Here is a 19404-nt window from a genome sequence, read left to right as displayed (position 1 = left end):
AGGAAACCTACGAAAACTGGTATGTTATAGGAGAAGGGAATAAGTAAGTATTGGCAGTGTACATGTAGTCATAGATCCACGTGTAGCATGTTTCCATAACAATCGACAACGCTAACGATGTTGTTACTCGATTGTCTCAACTGTTTTTTTTTTTTTACGGCCATTTTCTGTGTGATTTACAAAGAAGTAAAGCAGCAAACTTTGACGTCACAGATCATTCACAAGAATTACATGCAATCTTTAATATTTCACGATTATACCCTTTACGCAGAAGAGACTCATCGTCAAAGGTATTCTGCTATTATCGACAGGTCACTTGCCGCAACTGAGAAGCTTCCATGTTTCACAGCCTTCTCCTAACCTCTTCGTCTTTACGTACGATTTCGCTGTTTTGATATCTGCCATTAATTGTAGCCTTCTTCGCTCCCTCCCTCTCTTTCCTGCCACCATATTCTCTAGCACATTCCTTATGATACAATTCCTTCTTACTCAACATTCCAACCAGTTTATTGTCCTCTTTTCAATCACATCTAAAATCGTTCTTCTCTCTCCCGCCATTTCAAGTACCTTCTCACTCGTTTTCCACACAATTCAGCTAATTCTTCTCCACACCCACATTTCGAAACCATCCAGTCGTTTATCATTTTTGTATAATGTCCATGTTCCTGCCGCATACAGTACAATACTCAACACGAAGCATTTTATGACTCTTTTTCTCAGTCCCACAAAATAGCTTTGTCTTCTTCCTAATGATTATGAAATGATTGGAATAAGAAGCTGAGATGAAACTGGAGAACGACGATAAACCCCAAACCCACAGATACGATATTTCCTACCACCAATTTACAGTGCCAGGGATTGAACCAGGCCAGAGCATTGACTGGGAAGTTACTAATCTAATGCAATTGTGCAAAGAATAACCAATTTAGCTGCTTCGATTCAACATTACCCAGAAATATGTCTAGTTGAGTATGTCCCATACATGGAACTCCAGTTCCTCTTTCCTAGTCTAGTGGCTGAAGCACACGTCTTTGATCCACGAGGTCCCAAATTAGATTCCTGGTGGGACAGTAATTAGTCTCATGCTATATACTCTGACAAAGGATGGAAATGTAAACCAATTAATTAAACAAGCTACAATTTAGAAATACACCCAATTCCTGGATCCACTTAAAAGGTGATAAATTTTCCGGAAAATGATCATCAAACTTTAAACTCGAAAATTGTATGGTAGTAAAAATCTGGAATTCGCATTAACTGGTGCATGCTGATAGGGATATCACGAGAAGATACGTGATGCAAGGCTGCTTTGTCTCAAATTCTAAGACAAGATGAAGCGAAAGTTATACAAGGTAAAGTACATTATGAAAATTTAAAGTGAATGAAATTTGGAAAATTGGATTTCGTGTGGCCTTTATTGATTTGGAAAAGGCCTATACGACAGATGCCCACGTCAGGAAGTATGGAGATGTCTAAAGAAGAAATGGGTGCCAGAGAAATATTAAGGATAATCCAAGATATGTATACGAGCACACACACACACACAAGAGTTCATCCGTAGAAAAGTGGTTAGCGTACGCGCCTTTGGCGTGGGAGACCCGAATTCGATTCCTGGCGGGAGCTCATGTGGTTCGGATTCCACGTTAATCAGGAGGTCCCGTATCATATAGCCTCACTGGTGAAAGGGGTGTTAAACTTCCAATCAACTTAACTCAACAAACACATACACACACAGTGAGAGAGAAAAAGAAAGATATAGATAGATAGATAGATAAATAGATAGATAGAGATAGATAGATAGATAGATAGAGAGAGAGAGAGAGAGAGAGAGCGAGCACAAGCATTAGTCAATTAGCTATGAAAGCATACGCAGCCTGCAATAATTCTCCAGTCAAGAGTAAAGGAGGAAATAAAACGAAGAAACGACAAGTTTCAGGATGATACTACACACAACATAATTAAAAAAAAAAAAAAAATCACAAACTTATTTTGAAACTATCTAGACCCATACTGCAATTTTTGACTCGATTCGAGATGAGACGAGACCAAGATCGAGGCCGTTATTTGTCAACCGAGAGACTGCATGAAGTCGCACTTCGATATCATTCCTAGAGTAAAGTTACTCTAGCAAGTGCTTTTGTAAGTTTCTCCTTTATTTTTAAAGGCAGCAGACTTTATTGCTTCTACAATGTGACTGTGAGCATCCCAATCTCATTCCTTTCTATGAGAATCCCTATCTCATTCCTTTCTATTTTTTTTTCCTTTTTTTCGCTTTGTCAGTTTCAAGTTCTCGGTAGAAGTTTGGAAAGGGGACAATATAATGCCTTTGTTCCTATAAATCATTGTTAAAACACAGCTCACAAAATTAACATGAATCCTGAAATAAAAGTCGCGACTCAGATCTTATTGGAAACTATCGCATTGTGATTGAATAGAGTATATGACACGCACAGCTCGTAAACATAACATAAAAAGTACTGATTAACAACTAATAGTTAATCACACTGAAATAACTTGCAAATGACTGGTGAGATTTTAATCACTGGCTCAAGGTCTCGTTCCAAGATGGCATCCGTTATTACTCAGTTACACAGCAACTAGTTAACATCGTACTTTTCTCAAAACAGGACCATTTGAGATCCAGATAAGAGATTTAGTAGAACCTTATCAATTCATAGGGTGTTTACGAAGTCTGATCAACAGAAAAAATTATGAATAACATATTACGTTAATACAAAGTGCACGCGCGGCCATTCTGCATATTTTCCTGAGAAACGTTCCATCCGTTTTTGGCTTTTGAGTTTAGGATCTTTTTTTCAGCAGTGAGGTTATATGAGACGTGTACCTACAGCTCAACGTGGGTTCTGAATTACATGAACTCCCACTGAGTATCGAATCCAGGTCCCCCTTTAGTAATGAGAAAGTTGCAAACTGTAATTTTAGAAAAAACAAAAATGAAAAATTTCTTCTCATTAAATCACTCGCAGATTAGCCCCAACATCAGATGTTAACAAAACTACACACTTAGACCCAGGCCAGTCCATATATTTCATGGACCCTACACACCAATTCCCTTTTAACCCTACAACGGTCGGGCGAAAAAAAGTTTCGTGAACGGTCGGGCTGGGTCTGAGACACCCAAGAAAATAAAACTGCCTAATTAATTTGTGAACGATATTTTTAAAAATAGAAACATACTTTACTGCCTAATTAATTACAAGTATTTCTAAAGCAGAAAAAAAACATTTCATCTCAAAACTGGCGTTTTCGCTCATTTTTTGAAAATATTTGTAATTGTCTACATATTTTTGTTAGTAAATTATATGAGCTTTCCTTAAAAATATATATAAAAGCAATATTGTTTAAATGTTATAGATAAGTAATATTGTAAAGGATCCTTAAAAGTTTATTTAACATAACACGGCACCGCCTATGTTGAAAGGTACTGAATGTAAGGGGGTAAAATTTTCTAGTTTTCATTGTTGGTAAGATTGTTATCTAATGGCTGAGTGGGTAGAGTTTTCTCAGCTGCTGCATCAGATAATTCCTTACTCCTACCATCATCTTCACCACACTCACTGTTACTATCATTTTTACTAAATAATTCAAAATCATGACCTGCATCGGAATCATCCAATTCACTTCGATCATATAAAATTCAATGAATTTTACTCGCAGAAACTGTTTCTCACTCCATTATTTTTAAAAATTGTTCAAAATACCATCTAAAATGTTCTTCGCATATACACACTCAAAAAATGTCGAATAGGTAATCACAATAAAAAAAAAAGTAAACTTCTTACAAGATTTTTGACACCAAAAAAAAAAAAAAAAAGAAAAGAAAAAAGTTACGTGAACGATCGGGCTGGGTCTGACACGCCCACACAATGTTAGCTCTATAAAAAGCAAACTAACAATAAATCAAACTGGTTTGCGAGACTGACGTTTCTTATCAGGCGTTTCAGGAAGGTATACAACTCAAACTGCTAACTTTAACTTGAAAAATTTATTTAAAATATTAATAGATGGCTCTCACAGACCCAGCCCGACCGTTCTAGAGTTAAGGGATTCAAAGTCAAGCGCAGCAAATGATCGTCAGTATTGTTACCAATTCCATTTTTATAAAATAATTCAAAAGTCGTTAGATTCCTATATTATCAATGGACTGAACTTTATTTTTGATACCAAAGGGTGTTTCGAAATTCCCTAAATCCACCTTCTTTAAACTTAATTACGAAAGGTGTTATACAACCTTGCTTAAGAGATCTATAATGTTGGTTGTAGAAATAAAAGGGGAATAGGAATCCCTTATGATAAAAGGTATTAAACACTCATTCTTAATAGTAAATAGTCATCCTAATAGATGTCGCTATACAGTAGCGTAGCCAGGATGTGTTTGGGGGGGCAAGTGCTGTTATAGGTACATATAGAAACATTACAAACACAGAAATACATAAACATAAAAATATATAAAAAAATTACAAACGTCAAAGTACCAAAGTACATTGTCGGACCTCTTTGGGGGGGGCCTCTGGGCCCCCCCTTCCCTACGCCACTGTCGCTATATGCGAAATTGTGTATAAGTTTTTCAAGAACTGTATAAAAAAATATAGCTTGGAATTTGGGGTGGTTGGTAGGCAAAAAAAAAAAAAAAAGTTAAACGGAAACAATTAGAGCTTTTAATTAAGAAAGATTTTAGCCTATAATGTACAGCGGGCCGAGGGCTTGAGGGGGCCCCTCATTTAATCTCTGAAAAAGTTATGATTATTTTGTCGCTGTCGGGAAATTTGAAACAAGAGAATTAAGAAACCAAATTTTTTCACGCCCCTGTGAAAGAGTCGGCGACCCAAATATTTATCGTGGCTGCCCCCCTTATGGGCGGCCCAATGGTCACTAGTTAGAGTAAAATAAATACGTGGAAATAAACGTTCCGAATGTTCCCTAAAACTGAGGATTGAATATCTGCATATACGTATCACATGAGCACCGAAGCTATATGAGACTTGGACGTGAACGTAATGTTTCCAAATTTCAATGTTAACCCCTCGGGAATCCAATCCGGGAGTACGTGCACCAACCACTACACCACACGGATAGAAGCCATAGACAACTATTGGACGTATCTGGACCAACTCAGACTTAAAGCTTTTTAAATAACATGGGTAGTTTTGTTTCTCCCCCAATCTTGCATATATAAGATCTCCAGTGTCACTTCAAAAAATATAGCTGAGCAAGTGAAGAGGGTTATACCCTAGATGCCCTGTACGGCTCGCTGTTTTCTACCTTTATCACAATTTAGACAAAAACAAGGTATTTGCTTGTGGAGTTATGAAACGAGTTGGGGGAGATTCTAAATGACATCCGATAATATTATGTAAGGGATGGGTGGGGGAAGAGATTTTGTCCATAACTGCTCTTATGATTTTGTTCGGAATTCAAAATTAATATTTAACTCAAACCCTAAAATGTGATGTAAGCAATTTCTCTGGGAAAGCTCCAGAAAGAATAGTTTACTTGAGGGGAGAGTTATTTTTCGGACAATATTGTTATTAATTTGTTGAATTTTGTACGTAAATACTCCATTAACAACTGTCCAATACACCACGTAATTTTCCTTTGAAAACTCCAGAAGAGAAGAATTTTTAGCGGACTTTTTGTCTTTCCTATCATGCAACGATAACTGAAGATTCTTATAACAGAAATGAATATATAATTCCACGAATTTACAAGTTTCAAACATGTCTAAGAAATTGTTTTTGGATATCATCCATCTGTTCGTCTCTAAGGAACAGACTTCAACAAACTCTAGAAACTTAACACACTCCAGTTGGGAAGGTGTTGCGAACTTTCCTCCTACAGCAAAATGCAATAGCAGTTGTTTACTGTAAAACAGAAATCCAAGATCACGATTTTCTCACTAAACGGCTCTATTACGTTTATACAATGTGGTCGAAAAAGTGGAACTATTCTAATAAGAAGTAAACGCTGCGAAATATAAAATAAGAACGTAGATGGGGATATGAATTAGGGAAAATGTTTCGTATGTTGATGGAAGGAAAAGGGAGGACGAACTTGGAATATTTTGGTATAACCGTGCTCACGTCTCAGCCTAGTTGCTGAAAAATTACACTAAACTTCAACGAACAAAATCTCAGCTAACATTTTGTACTTTAATATTTCATTAAACGTAACAGATGACAATCTGTTCATTTCTGAGGAACCCAGAAAGGTTGTTATCACTTCTGTAGTTCTAAAATTTTCACAAGGTAGGCCTATACGTTATTTTATGAACATCTCTAATTGGCATAAAAGACAATAGAGAAGTCATTTTAAAAAATGAACAATGCAAAACTCATATATTAAAGCTTTCATTAAAACAAAGTCGCGACATGAATTTGTAGTCTAAAAGAATATTATGCTTCCTATTTTCGCGATATTAACTAGATCAACTTCGATTAACGTAAATGGGTGTTGGTTGTAAATGGGTAGGAACAAACCTACTGCAAGGGGGAAAAAAATCACTTCCGATGTGCCAGAAGTGAGGAGTAAGGTGGAAATACGAATACCAATTAAACAAACATTCGTACTGACTTATCACTAATGAAAATATGAACTTTGACAGAGTTGACATTTTTTTTTATTTTTCCTCTCCCTCTATCTCGATTTTATCGTATGATAAATATACCTGAACAGCGACTAAGATTAGGATAGTAAAAATAAACAGGTATCATTGGAGTCATGACCTGATAAATAAATAGGTATGAACGAAATAAAAGTACTAGGCTATAAGATTGGAAGCAGAAGGTGAGGACGCCTGCAGGATTTTTCCAGGGAGGGAGCAAAAGAGCGGAACCTTAACTGCACAATCGCGCAATTTGACAATAGACCATATAAAATTATTTACGCACATATCCCTCATAACTACGGTGAATAACAATTACATCACTATAGTACTTAATATAAATATATTTGATACTACAGTATGAGAGACTAAATCGGTATGTTTTAAAATAAACTGAATAATCTTTGAAAAACCGGGCGGGCAACTGTCCTCCCTTGTCCCACGCTACGACGACCACGGCAGGGGATATTTGTACTACTATCAGTCCAATGATTAAGATTAAACTGACGATTACTACGTATAACTCGACTACAGCCCTGGTCGTTGTACTAGTAGATGATGTTCTCCGAAAAAGTACTTTCTGTTCATATTTCATAAATGATTGCAGCATAATAACTGCAGCATTAGAGCAAGGAAGTTTAGTGCTGTGGATGGTACGTATTATTTTTTTCTATAATTCGCCCTCAAATCAACTGAAAAGTGTGAATCCGAACTTGTCGAAGATCCAATCCTCAACAACGATCTACAGATCCAGTGCCAATTGGAACACTGCATCGAAAGGTTTAATGAATTTGGCACGAGATATTTCTGTTCGCCACTGCAGCAGCTTAAACAGAACTGATTGTTTACCAAACAAAATGATAATGTACTAGGCCCTATATGTTCACACAATGGAACAAAAGGAAATATTCTGCTTAAGTATATAATTATTGCATTTGCAAAATTGAGTGTACTGATCCTCAGACTCTGAGAAAAATTACTTAACCAGTGCAGTTATTTGGCACCTATTCAACAGATGCACGCATTGTGATATGCAGCAAGCAGTATATTGTGTTTTACGAGTATTATGAGGGCCAAAAGTCACCTTCAGAAAATAATGCACGTCATTATTTCATATTCACACACAACTGCATGGATTTGTTTACATTGTTAAATGACACATGATTCAAATATCGTCTGCTAACACGTTCGTAAATACCGACAGAACTACACTAGAGAAACATTCCAATACTTTACGAAACAGAATTTAACGTCATGTCAATATATATGTGTTTTTACATTTAAGAAATCAAGTCGGTCAAAAAGACAATAAGACGTCAATAATAGGTACTTACCTTGTCCCAAGCTCTGCTTACAGATTCAAACTTTACGCCTACTTTCACTTTTCACATCTGAATCGTGCTGACGGAATATCGACCTTCAGGATTTAAGCCGCGGGGGGAATAGACACGCACGTGCTTACGTGTAAAAACGACGGCGTGTACTAAGAGTACAGAAGACAACGAATGAAGATACGGAAGACACTGTTGGTCTGTGAGACTAATTTTACTCTCACTAAATACGGTTCGCACACGTTTTCTTGGGATGTAGCCATGACATGCACGCATACGCAATACGTCAAATCTATCCTTGTCACCACTTGTTGCAAAAAGTTCATGTGAAATTTCCTAGATGGCAGCACAAGTCAGAGCGAACGCAAGCTAATAGGACAAGTACAAATCCATATCGAGCTCCGTCAAATACAGCGTTAAAGTAATCTAAATTTAACTTGACGGTAAATGAAAAAGAACTAGGCCTACACAATAGCCTAAATGCTATTTAGAAAGAAAAAAAGAAATTTTTAATTTAACATCCCAGGATTATGCTCTTTAGAGAAAAGGAGACGGATGATTAAAGTGACTAATTATGAAAGGATTGGTGGAATGTGATTGTGGGAGGAAACGGAAGAAGCCGGAGAAAACCCACGGACACGATGTTGTACACCACAAACTCACATGTTCTAGATCGAGTCATAGGGACTTCCTGTGCGTACTGAAGGAATATGTCATCATGCAAGAAAATAAAGGAAAATTGTATTTGCTAGGGCGGTTTGATAAGAAACTTGACTCGGATTTATACTCTAGGAATTCTAAGTTAATTTAGGTTACATATCAATTCAAATGGGGGATCTATATATATAATACGCCCTATATATATATATACAATAATAGTACGCCCTATATATATATATATATATATATATATATATATATATATATATATATATATATATATATATATATATATATATATAGGGCGTACTATTTATAAGATTTATTATACCCAACCGTGATAATGAAGAAACCTAAAAGAGGAAAAAAAACTTTGCACAAAGCAACTATAAGAAGAAGGACATCCTTGCATCTATTAAAAAAAATGAAATGAAATCTTTGAGTTTTACGTCCCACGCTTATGCCGGTTAGGCTAAAGGAGACGGTGATGATGAGTAATGAATGAAATTAAGTAAGTGGGGGGAAACGGGAGAACCCCGAGAAAACCCACGCACACGGTGTTTGTCCACCACAAAGTTCACTTGGCGGGGGTTGGGATCGAACCCCAAGCACCAGAGGTGAACGCTCTACCACTGAGCCACCGCGGCCCCCATCTTTTAAATAGAAACACCCAACAAACAGTATTACCAACCCTATATAAAGTTATATTTTTTTTCAAATGGCACTAAGTCAGATTGTTTGAAATCAACATGTCAAACGAAAACTTAAAATATCACATTTATTTTTCAATGTTGCAAACTAAGCATGTTATAGTATCACAAACATCCAAAGTTTGGAAGCCTCTAACACACATACAGCACAACGGAGATTCACAGGATAACGCACATCGAAAGTACCTTAGCGTTGGATACCATGAGCATAGTACGACTGGTTTCGAATGAATACGAACGAAGTTACCAGGGCTTGAAAATTTTAATTTTTTTTGAAAGACTTATTTTCGAAAAAATGCTAAGGTAAGTATCATATCTAGTTACTTGCATGGTTTCTAATGGATGTGTAAATTATTTTGCCGTTTACAGCACTTCGATACAGACCCGGACTGGCTAAGTCGAGGGTCCCTGGCACTGATAGCTGCTTGTGTCCCCCAAACTGTTTGTAACGTGATTTTACATTTAAATTGTAAATTACTGTTAGGAAAATGTAAATGAGCAAGTAACTTTCTGTTAGGGATGCGCACGAGATAAGATTTGAGGCTTTCTCGTCTCGAAAATGTGCTGTAAAAGTGATGTCTCGACTCGAAAAATGTATTCTTCTCTATTGGAATAGCTGTGTCTCGATTCGAATTTTGTCAGGAAAATTCTGTCTCGACTCGTCTCGTGCGCATCCTTACTTTCTGTAGACCCCCTAATGTTCCGTTTCCGTATTACCACTAAAACCAGACTCACAACCAAAGTTTAAAATGTTACATTTAAATGAAGTTTTTTTTACACACCAAAGAAATCATACATACGCAAAATATAAATGTGATATTCTGTTCAGCCTATTAATGAATTATAGTTATACAGCACACTTTATATTTCCACAACTGCAAGTTTCAAAAAGGTAAAACACACATTTCCTAGAAACACAAAACTGATCAATAATCAATACAATATTATAACATTAATAGTTTTCACGTTACAGTACTTATTTTAATAACAATTTCAGTTCGTCGCTTGATTTGGCTATTTCATTAATTACCAGATCTTTGTCAATATTTGAAAATAAGTCTCTTTCAATTGCAATAAGCATTAAATGAGGGAGCATCTCGTTGGTCATAGAGGACCTGAAGTAGCTGTGGGTGAAGATTGAATTTTCTTTACATAGGTTGTTGATAAGAAAAGTTGTGGCATGGCTGAGTCAGTGGTGGTTCTGGATGTTGAAGTTTAAGAGATGGAGGTTGTAGTTGAAGGATTATTAAGATGATTTTGCTTGAAGACAGCGTTCCTCTTCTTTCGACAAAATTATACATCCTTTCAAATTCGCAGGATTCCTACCAAGATTGTTCCGAATAGAATATTCGGTGTTTGAGAAATTATGGAAGAAGGTCTCACAGAGACAGTAAAACCGGTCATGACAGCAAAATCAACCACGCTTGTCGGTAAAGCGATGCGTGGTGACGTGACGCTCGATGATCTGTGTACTACCTATCGGTTTCCATTAGACTTAGGTCCCGAAAGACTTACTCGCTTTCCAGTTTGTTTTTTTCTGTGTCGGCTTACCCTTTGATCAGTGGCTGAATATGACCATAATATTTATAATTATACCGTGTCCTGCGAAAACGAACTAAGCGCCACTTCCATACTTTTAAGAAAATTACGTATAAAGGTTGATGTCCAGCATTAATGTAGCCGTAATCAACAGTGAAATTATGTTTCTTTTTTTGGAAAGGTATTGGTTTTCCTCTCTTTTCGATTGTGCAAAACGTTCTAATGCTTATCAGGAACCAATCGTTGTATTTACGTGGATTTTCAAAGTTTGGCGCTTAGTTCATTTTTGCATAACACGGTACAATTGTAACAGTAGCGATAGAACTTACTCTACTACTTGGCTTTCGAGACACAGTAGAATTTCACACTGTTTTTTTTTTTCTTTACATTGGCCTACTTACATTGAGATTTCCATGCTATTTTCCACTGAAAAGTATCTGTAATTCAACAAGGAAATAATTATATATGATAATTAAATTGAAATTCATCGCAATATGGCCCATGAGAAATTTATCATTATATATTGTAAAGGTCAGATATACCGGCATTGTAACAGAGCGGTACTTGAGCGATTGATCGTAGAAATTCAAACTCCGATTAGGAATCATTTCACAGCCTTGTTTTATTAGAAGTGTAAACTCTTTAGTCAGTGGAGAGGAGAGCGTAGATCATGAGTCAGAGTTCACGACGATGGGTTTTGGTGGATGGTGGGTCGCAGTGGATCAGAATGGATCATGGTGAATGGTGAGTCAGAGTGGGTCACGGTACATGATGGGTCATGGTGCGTCACGGTGGTTCGTGGGTCCAGTGGGTCGTGAGTCACGGTGGGTAGTGGTTCAGTGGGTCATGCTTCAAGTTTTCATTGTCACACGCCATCTTTGTCAAGAGCAAAAGGTTTATTTTTACTGAAACACTAATATTTAAAAAAAAAATCTTTAGTATTAAAAAAATATCCGGTTGCGCAACCATGCAACATATACAGAGTATAACCGTTCCTGATATCTACACCAAGAGACTTCGTCTATGAGTAAGGCTAATATGCAAACTTTAACACATGTAAGAGTTAGGGTTGCATGAGCATTTAGACAAAAAAAAAAAAAAAAAAAAAAAAAAAAAGAATATTCTTCATTCCTTATTAAAGCAACACTCTTCAGTCTCAGTCAAGATAATTCCTAATAGTTCACAGTCGCTATCTCCGTACGTCCTATCTGACGCCAAGAGATGTCTCTAGACTGCAGGCAATTTGTAGACAAGCCGAAGGCTTGGGAGAAACTACCACTCAAAGGTAATGACGGTACAATGTTTTCGAGTTCCTTATTTCTCACAATTTACTTTTTCTCATGATTAACACCATTTTCCTTTTGATTACTTCAAAAGTGTAAAAGTGAGGTATACGTAGTATTTTAGTTGAAATTCTAATGGGAGGGGGGGGGGGGTAATAGCGTAGAATGAGAAAATACTTGGAACTTAATACTCGTATGTAGCTAGATATTACGGAGGTGAATAGTACTTGATCTGTTGGTTCGGGACATTGACGATGTTTCGTTTCTGTGGCAATCAACCTTAGATATTCTTAACAGTGTTTATTCTAGGTATATTTCTGTAGAATTTGTCCCTCCCCACAGTTATCCACCATCTCTTGCCTGGAGCAACGAAAAATTAAATTACAATTACAGGCCATTCATGTGCTGGACATGTTCTTCAGCAAGCAGTGTCCCAGTGCAGCCTTCACACTTGAATTTTGCCTCCTCGGAATACATTTTCTGGAAAAAACAGCCTGTTCCTTAAGGTCTTATGTTTAAAAGCAAAAATGACGTTGCATAGTCATAACAAACAGGACTGAGGATTAGTAAATATTTCATAGTTCTATATTACTGTGATTTAGGGTAATAAATATATTGTTTTCTTCTCATTTGTTAAATTGCAAGTTTGATGGACCGAAAAGAATACTATTTTAAACGTTTCAGCGTATACATTATAATTTTATTCCACTAGTGAACATAAATAAACAGGGAACAAGACAATATACAATGTGTCTGTTCTGCGTATTTTCTTTTCTTTATATGATCTTTTTCACATTGACTACATTGATTCATGTGAGAACTGACGGAATTCAATTTCAAATCAAATTCTTACGAAAACTTGCGTCGACACTGCCATCTACAACAAATCTTGGTAACTATTTGAAACTCACTACTGTTCTCTGGTGACACCTGTGAGAATTTCATGCAACTACTACAGATTCACTTGAAGATAACATTTTTCTTTTTAGGAGAAAAGTAAAAAAAAATATTTATCAGCTTTTTTGCCTAGACCGACTGAAATTTCTTGGTTAAAAAAGATAAGGAGTTCACAGTGCGAAACTATGGCAATTCAATACTCAAACTGAAACCAGTAGTATATCCAACGGCGCCGACTTTCCAAAATTTATGTGGGTGCATATCAATGGCGGGACGTGTTATATGTTTTCAGGAGAATCTCGAGATTTTTTTTTGATTGATTTCCTTTTAGTTAAAATCTTCTATGAACACTTTTCATAAAGGGCTGTGCTCAATTCTATTCACAATATAGTTCATTTTTTATTGTGGGGACTTCCTTTGACTAGACCAAAGACAACCAAGGAAGGGGTGAGTGTGTTACTTGGTTGCTTTGCACAAACAAATTTGAAACAAACCATGAACGTACACAAGGGGTGGCTCCTGGTAGTCCGGACCTCCCCTCGAAATTTCGACTTTTGTGTAAATTTAGACTAAATTTAGGAGCAATTTTAGAAATTTTAATATAAAATACCCTCATATGGAGTTTGTACAGCCCCCCCCCCGAAATAAATTCCTGCGTACGCTTAACAGACTATCATGTTTTAGAGGTTACAAATTTTAACTTCCATCTCAATGTTTTAATTGGGATACGGACAAAATCTTGCGGCCGAAACATCGCCGCCCAAAATCTCGCCGGCCAAAACCTCGCCGCCCAAAATCTCGCGTGGCCAAAACCTCGCTACCTAAACCTCACGGGACAAAATCTCGCCGGGTCAAAACCTCGCGTGGCCAAAACCTCGCCGCCCAAAACCTCGCGGGACAAAATCTCGCCGGGCCAAAACCTCGCGTTGTCAAAACCTCGCCGCCCAAAATCTCGCCGGGCCAAAACCTCGCCACCCAAAACATCGCGTGGCCAAAACCTCGTCGCAAATGAAACTTTTCTTTAAAATTTACCCAATGAGTTTCTTAATATGCAATTCCACATTACAAATAATAATAATAATAATAATAATAATAATAATAATAATAATAATAATAATAATAATAATAATAATAATAAGAAGAAGAAGAAGAAGAAGAAGAAGAAGAAGAAGAAAAAGAAGATACGAAACATCGTGTGCGTTGGCTTTCTCGGGTTATTCCCATTTCCTCCCACTTTCTTTATTCGATCATTTCCTTCATCCTGGTCATCTACGTCTCCTTTAACCTACAGGACATAATCAAGGGACGTCATAAAAACTCATATATTATTTTATACTTTCATAAATATTATTAGATTTTTGTTAAAATTTTAAATTTTTGGATGTTCCAAAGTTCACGAAACTAACCCCGTTAGTTGTCATTACTTTTCTTATGCAGACTTTCTTTCCCTATAACCAGTTTAAAAACATCCTGTCGCCCTACCTTCACATTGAAATCCTCTAATACAGAAATAGAATTTTCATATGGTATCGCGGGACTTGGTCAAATAGCCGTAATACTTCTTCTGGAACAGCGTCTTTTATACCATCATCCTTATCATCTGTTGGAACATTTACATTTTGGTCAGGCGAGATCTTGGGTATGGCGATATTTTGGGGCGCGAGGTTTTGGAAGACGAGGTTTTGGCAAGGCGAGGTTTTGGCCCGGCGAGATTTTGGCCGGCGAGCTTTTGACCAGGCGAGGTTTTGGCCCCGCGAGATTCTGGCCCGCGACGTTTTGGGCGGTGTGGTTTTGACCAGGCGGGGTTTTGGCCAGGCGAGATTTTGTCCCGCGAGGTTTTGGGCGGCGAGGTTTTGGCCAGGCGAGATTTCGGCCCGGTGAGATTTTGGGCCGCGAGGTTTTGGGAGGCGAGGTTTTGACTAGGCGAGGTTTTGGTCTGCGAGGTTTTGGCTGCGAGGTTTTGTACCCAAACCGTTTTAATTGCTTACTTTTTGATAATGGCAAATGAGAAACATTTCTTATTTTGTTTCTATCAAACAAAAAGTCTTTTGGGTGCGCCGCATTCACAAGATTATTTGTGTGAGTGCTGGAACCCCGGAGCACCCACGTAGTCGGCGCGCATGAGTATATCTACAACTCCTGGTTGCAATAGATTAATAATATCAAGGATATAACCTGTTCCTCCGAGCTGAATTCATATCAGAAAGTCATATGCGTTATCCTTTCTGATATATGGCGATAAATGTCGACCACCTCTGAGTGTTAACTTGAACCTCTTCTGGTTTGAATAGATAATTAATGTAGAAGGCGAAACCTACTTTCGGGAAGTTGAATCAATAGAAAAAAAACGCATTTTGATATAGCCCTGTCTTACCGTTTTTGCTCTATGGAAATCAGTACTGAAACCGGAAGTATCAATAAATATCAACCACATCTGGTTTTGATAGAGTATTGCAGGTTGTGACCATATGGTCTCTTGACACCCTGAATCGTTCGCAGAATACCGCTTATCGCTATCTAATATCATTTTTATCTATGGAGAGATTATTCTTGGGATGTTGAATCCATTGTAAAAACACGTATCACGATATCTTTTACTGTTTTGCCTCTTAGCAAATTTCAGTGTCTTCCGGTTTTGAAAAAGTGTTCGGAATAGTGATAGTGCGTTGCCCGGAGACACTGAATCGTTTGCAAAAGCACCGCTTCTCGCTATCTGTTATCATTTTATGGTGATAAACGTTGAAACCAGAAATGACTAACTTGAATTACATCCGGTTTGAATAAAGAGTTTACGAAGGATATGAATCCTATCCTTCGGACGCTGAATTCATTGGGAAAAGAACCGCATCTTAATATCTCTTACCGTTTCTGCACTGACATCTATCCACAAACAGACAGAGAAAGCTGTAATACTTCCGACATTTATGCTTAGCATAGTTTGGAAGTTTAACCAAAAAAAAAAAAAAAAAAATCAATGTAGAAGTTGATAGCAACTAAATAGATACACGAACTGACGAATAGTAATTTAGGCTTCAATTCGAGATCTGCCTCTGTTTGAACAAGGTTTTTAGTTGAAAGGAAAATTCTAATCAAAGTTGAGACATCCCAGTGATTAAACATTAAGAATTTTTAAATAGCATACAATTTTAAATGATGTACTTTTAATTATTTCCTTGTTCCAGTTTCAGACTATATGCTCGAACGATATGACTAGCGCTTCTCCGAAATTAACTATTTCCTTCCACCGTCTACATTTTTAGACTTCCTCATTTAGGGGGGCAGGGAGGGGCATTTGCCCCCCTGAGTTTGAGATATATATATAGATTTTATCAATACAATAGTAGTAAATCAGTGAAAAACGCGAAATTTTACTTATATCAAGGGGTCTTGCCCCCCCAAGCAAAATCTGAAATGACGCTCCTGACATATAAGTCTCAATAATCTTATAGAACGGCTATTCGTCCGTTTGTCTGTCAACAGATATTAGAGCAAAACCATAAGCGATATCGAGATTTTTTTAAAAATCTCAACAATAACTCCATCTTCTCTGTTAAGCCTCTATTCAAAGCGGGAATGGCAGATATCAACCATATCTGGTTCGTCATAGAACAAAAACGATAATAGATAACGAGAAGTAATTAGTTTCTTCGAATTGGTTCAGCGCCTCAAGAAAAGATGACATCTCGACCCATATTCAGTGGCGTATTTAGGGGGGGGGCTTCCGGGCTTAAGCCTCCCCCGAAATCTTACTTACTATAGTAAAGTATATGAAATATCTTGCAGAATTTTCACATTTTCAGGCAAAGCCCCCCCCCGAAACAAAATCGTAAATACGCCACTGCCCATATTACTCTACTAAAACCGGAAGTGGTAAAAATGAACTAATGTGAATATTTTATAGTTGCAGCTATGCAACCCGCACGACGCTACGAAGAAAATTGAGCTGCACAGCTATAACCTTTCGTTCCTTTTCACACTGAAGCACTTTGAGGCTGAATATATAACGCAAGATAAATGTGAGAGCAATACTGTTCCTATGTGGTTAGAAATTATAATCAGTTAGACGAAAAATTGTATTTTTATGTTTCAATTTATGTACTTCCTATATAGCGTGAAAAATATGTTGTCGACCTTCCATTGCAGCTTTTTTCACGTATGTCGTGAACAATTTCTTTTAGATCTGTTTATGTTATAAAGAAAATTTTAAACAAGTAATCTAATATGAAGTAATTTGGAAATCGACTGTGCTATAATAGAAAATATATTACCTACAACGTAGTACACGACTATAATAATAATAATAATAATAATACGTAAAGCAGTGTTTTATAATAAGTCGGAAACATTATAATTCTATACACAGTCCAGCGGCCTGTGTGTTTCGGCGCTGGCCTGACCTGATAAAATGGTGTTAAAAGATTTGAGTAATGATCAGCAATATTTTTGGACATTTGTCGAGCCGTTTCAGAAGGTTTGTGTGCGCCAGATCTTCTTAAGGAAAAGTCTGGACCAATTGTCATGTCCCGATGGTTGATGACAGCTTCTCGCATTCTCCGATTATAGGTTTGCACCGAAGATCCTGAAGAAGCATTTCGTTGGCTTGTACAGTATGTCAACAAAGTATTTACACAAGTTTGATTTGAAATAAAGCGAAATTCTCTCCCTCACCAACGGGGCGCGACACTTGTGGCTACTCGCTCGATCTGCATCCTTTCTTCCAGAGGAATTAACAAGAATCCTGTATATTGTGATTATCTGCAGCGCTTACTTTGCCCATCCGGAAAACTTGTTGTTGGCAATGATCACCGACAGGAACCAGAACCTCCAAGTTTTAGGAGAGAGAGAGAAAAAAAAAGTATCGACAAAGAAAGAGATCAAATCTATGTGAATTTGTTCCGAAAGTAAAGTAACGCAAGTAAATATCATGAAATGATCGATTGTTTCTCAACGGATATCACCAAGCCACTATTAACAAGAGAATTTTCTTCGAGCCAGATAGAAAATAATATTATAACTGTGGCTACAGCTTCTGAGGAAATTAGATGTTTTTCGTGCCATACGCAAGCGATGGAGAGGATGATAAAACTAGTTACAGAAGCGTCACCATTAGTGTGTGGAATGGATCGAAGAGAAGGCTTTATTATGGCAAAATTAGAGACTCGAAGAAAAAAAATGCAAAAATTGAATTCCCAGCAGGACTATCAAGTGTAAATGAGCCCAAAAACCGAAGCAAGTTGGCGGACGGGCGGAACTCAATTTGCAGCCACCTCCTCGTGGTGGGTTCTGGGGAGTTTCGGAGTGTACGTGTGAAGACGAACTAAGAGATACAAGGGAAGGTTTATCAACAATTTTTCATGACCTATAGCTATTCATAATGTGTTTTGAAAACATCAATATAGTTTCTTCGTCTAATTGATTATAATTTTTAACCACCTAGGAGCAATATCGCACCTTACTTTTATCTTGCGTTTTATTTTCGGCCTCAGAGCGCTTCAGTGTGAAAAAGAACCAAAGGTTATAGCTGTGCAGCACAATTTTCTTCGCAGCGTCGTGCGGGTTGCATAGCTGCAGCTATAAAAATATTCAAGTCCGATGAGGCAAAGGAAGGGGTTGACCAAAACAAAATCAAAATTTTGTGTGTTGACTACCACTAGCACGAGGCAACTTTTCCGCAACCCGGCCAATCGAAATTTAAAAAAAAAAAAAATAAAATAAAATAAATAAATAAATAAATAAAATAAAATAAAAAATAAAAAAAATAAATTCGGCCCACCCTATAGTACATCCGGTTTGAACGTTGACCGCCGTAGAACAAAACCGATAAGAGATGTCGAGAAGCGATTTTTTTTTAAATAATCAATTCACTGTTCCAAAAACAGTTCCATCTCCTCCGTTAATTCTCAAGTAGAAATATAAGTGGAAGAAATCAATCTTTCCGGTTTCAACTTTGATCACAATAGAACAAAAACGGTAATATGTAATATATAGAGCTACAAGTTGTTCCCTGTAATCGGTTCAGTGTCTCCAGTAAATATACCATCTATATACTAAAACTGAAATTGGTAGAAATTTACTAGTACTTAGTGTTTCAATATTGGTCTCCATCGACCAAAAACGGTAAATTATATGAAGAAGAGGCTCTTTGGAATAAATTCAGCGTCCTCCTAACAATATATTCCATCTTTTCCGGCGCTTGACTCAATTGATAGAGAAAGTGAGATATAGACGAAAGAAGAAAGAAGTTATTCACAAAACAGAAACTCGCAAAGAACAAATACGTGTCTGGTGGTAGCAGGAGAGCATCCAGGCTAAATGTTTGGGGGAGGGCGGTCGTTTCAAGTCAATAGATTTTATTTTACATT

General features: G+C 37.2%; 1 protein-coding gene across 3 annotated transcripts in view; it reads right to left on the bottom strand.

Moving 5' to 3' along the window:
• Positions 1–19404, bottom strand: part of Axs (Abnormal X segregation) — a 204350-nt gene that overhangs the window by 128255 nt on the left and 56691 nt on the right. Inside the window, exon 1 of one of the 3 annotated variants that reach the window (XM_081757246.1) lies at positions 7957–8263. The exons of 1 other annotated variant lie outside the window; for it this stretch is intronic. The gene's annotated coding sequence lies outside the window, so the exon portion shown is untranslated. Of the gene's footprint in view, positions 1–7956; positions 8264–19404 lie in introns of those variants that run through there. One more of the 3 variants, XM_081757261.1, reaches the window with a different exon arrangement.

Source organism: Thermobia domestica, chromosome 1 (genome assembly GCF_964235325.1).
Source record: "Thermobia domestica chromosome 1, izTheDome1.hap1.1, whole genome shotgun sequence".
NCBI lineage: Eukaryota > Metazoa > Arthropoda > Insecta > Zygentoma > Lepismatidae > Thermobia > Thermobia domestica.
Note: the sequence above shows the minus strand (reverse complement) of the source record. Positions and strands in the feature narration are given on the sequence as shown.